The sequence below is a fragment of the Cupressus sempervirens genome, chromosome 5 (assembly GCF_028749045.1).
Source record: "Cupressus sempervirens isolate cs-2001-9-10 chromosome 5, ASM2874904v1, whole genome shotgun sequence".
Lineage (NCBI taxonomy): Eukaryota > Viridiplantae > Streptophyta > Pinopsida > Cupressales > Cupressaceae > Cupressus > Cupressus sempervirens.
This window is the reverse complement of record NC_143122.1, coordinates 402,275,009-402,277,761: the sequence shown is the minus strand read 5'-3', so window position 1 is coordinate 402,277,761 and position 2,753 is coordinate 402,275,009.

The window sequence follows — 2,753 nt, the reverse complement described above, 5'->3', positions numbered from 1 at the left end:
CTTCTTTATTTATTGTTTTGATCTCATGTTTGCACCAACTTTGAATTCAAATCAATAGCTTGCAATTGTAGAAGATGATAAGAAAATATAATAATTATGATAGAATTTTGTTGTTGCAGCTCAAAACTATCAATCAATCATTGCAATGATTGTTAAGTGTTTTATGGGTCATCTTTTGGGGCCCAACGAGTACTTAACAATCGAGTACCCGATTTGTACAATAGTTATATTAGAATCGGGCACCCAATTTTTGAATTGAGAATCGGGTGCCCGATTCTAAAGCCATGGGCAAGAATTTCCCTTTGACATCAGGTTTTGCCTTCGAGAAGGGCATGGTACAAGCTTGGTGGGACCAAGCTTGTGCCTTTATGTATCAAATTTTGACTAAGGCAATTATTTGACAATTTTAGGGATTGTCATAATTTTTATACGGTCTTCTCCATTTAGTTTTTTGACAAAACAAAAACCCATTATAGGTCTTATTGTTTTGAGTTCAAAAATGTAAATTTTATAGTGTTATGAGTTTATTTTCTATTTTTTCATTATTTATTAATGAAAAGTGTTTCTTAAACATAAAATAATGAGATTCACTAAAACTTTAATAACTTTTTAAAATTTTCATATTTCTTAAATTAATTTACATGTCATCAATTTGAACACAATTCTTTTGAAGTTTTTTTAAAAAATTGAAAAAGTTAAATTTTGATTAAATTATGGTGTCCATACATGAGAGGTTTTAGAAATTAGCTTAATTGTCAAGTAAAAATTAATTTTGAAAAATCATTAAATAATTAAAGAAAATTATTTGCATCAATCTCTAGTGTGTTAGGTAACTTCTTTTAAAGGGACTCACAAAAAATCATTTAGTTGTGTTAAATTATGGTGTTTGTACACTAGTGTGGTATGGTCCTAAAATAGACATTTTGAAAATGTGGTTCTTAAAGATCCATACCAAAAAAATAATCTAACATATGGGTATATAAATAGATTACATATTCAAAAGGAGAGTCTAGGCACTACAATTTTTATTTATGACATTTTTTATATTTAATCTCTAAATGCCTCAAATTTTGGCATCAATTGATAATATATTTCAAAAACAAGAAAAACACTTCCAATTTTTGGCCAAAAGTGAGACCCAACTTCTTGAACTGACCCAGTGGTGAACTGTCATTGATCCTTTTGTAGGGCATGAGCTCAAATAACTTCCACTCATACTCTACCATGGTCAGAGTATATTGTCTCAGATTATGAAACTCATTTGCTCTTTATTGACTCCACTTAGGTAAGGACCACTCATGGAAGTGCTCCAAAAATAACTCACATGTGGCATTCTTCATATCTGGACCCAACTTCTTCTCCTCATTTTTCCACCAAGTTGCTACAAAGATCTCCAGGTGGGTAACGTCATACCTTGTTTTGACATTTTTGTCAAAGTCTTACATCGCAAAACATCTATCCAGTGTAATCAACCAATTCTCTACATCGTACTGAGTACCAACTCCTATAAAAACCTTAAGCTTGACTCTCAAGAGGTCCTTCATCTAATTGGCTTTGGTAGTCTCTAACATATTCCCTATATGACCTCTCCTAGGACTCCTAGATCTTTGTCTCTCATCATTCCCTGAATGATGTGATTCCTCTTGCTCAACTCTCTCCAAGTTTGATAGGTGCTCTAAAATAATCATTAGTAGCTAACTAGTACTAGGTTCTTTAGAGTATGTGTGTTGATCTCCACTATTACCCCCTCTATCCTCTCCTCGGGCATGACTCTCTCTATGAGTTAGAGGAGGGCTATCATGTCCACCTCTACCACGACCTCTACCTCAGTGTACACTTTGACCCCCAACAACTAATCTAATCTCAGACACCATCTTCCTACAACATCAAGAAAGAACAACACAATGCCAACAAAATCAATAAAGGCATACTACTTTAAAGGAAAATCATAAGAAAACATGTTTTCAAAACCAGATTTAAGATTTATTCAAGTTTGCCTTTTTCTATGTTTAAGTATTTGAATCTGAAGTTCAAGTTGTTCAAGTTGTAATAGATAAGTATAGTTGTTTAAGTTTTGCTTAAGTTGACTAGTTTTCATCTAGTGGTGTTCCAATATACCTTGAGCTCCTAATGTAGAAACTCACACTCTGATTCCACATGTAATGCCCCACCAAGGAACCCAAAATAAATTAACCTATTATGCCACTAAGTTTGCGAAACATTTTGTTTTAGATTAATACGAACAAGAGATAACATAGTGGAAGCAATAACTCATATACATACATAAGCAATACAATAACAGTTACATCTCTCAAGGGTTCCATGACGTTGAATCACACACATAAATTTTATTAAGATTAAATATGATAAGTAAAAATAAATTCCATGTTACAGAATAACCATAACTACAAAACCACATGAGTACAAGTCACATGGCATGAAATATTAAAATAATATACATCATGATAAGATACAAAATCTCATAGGATCTCAAATAATCAAAGTACAATATGTTAGAATATGACCATAGAACATAATCACAAGAAAAGAAGGATAAATCAACTGCACAAGGTACATCTAGCATTGACATCCAATTATCGAATCTCAATGGTATAAGAAACACTACCACCTGACTTCGTGGAATGTAAATGCCCCACTCTCATCGAGATAATCTGAAGTCCCAAACGGATAACAATCCAAAAGACATAACAAGAATCTAGGTCAAGGAGTCATGATGCCAATCCACCTCAAAG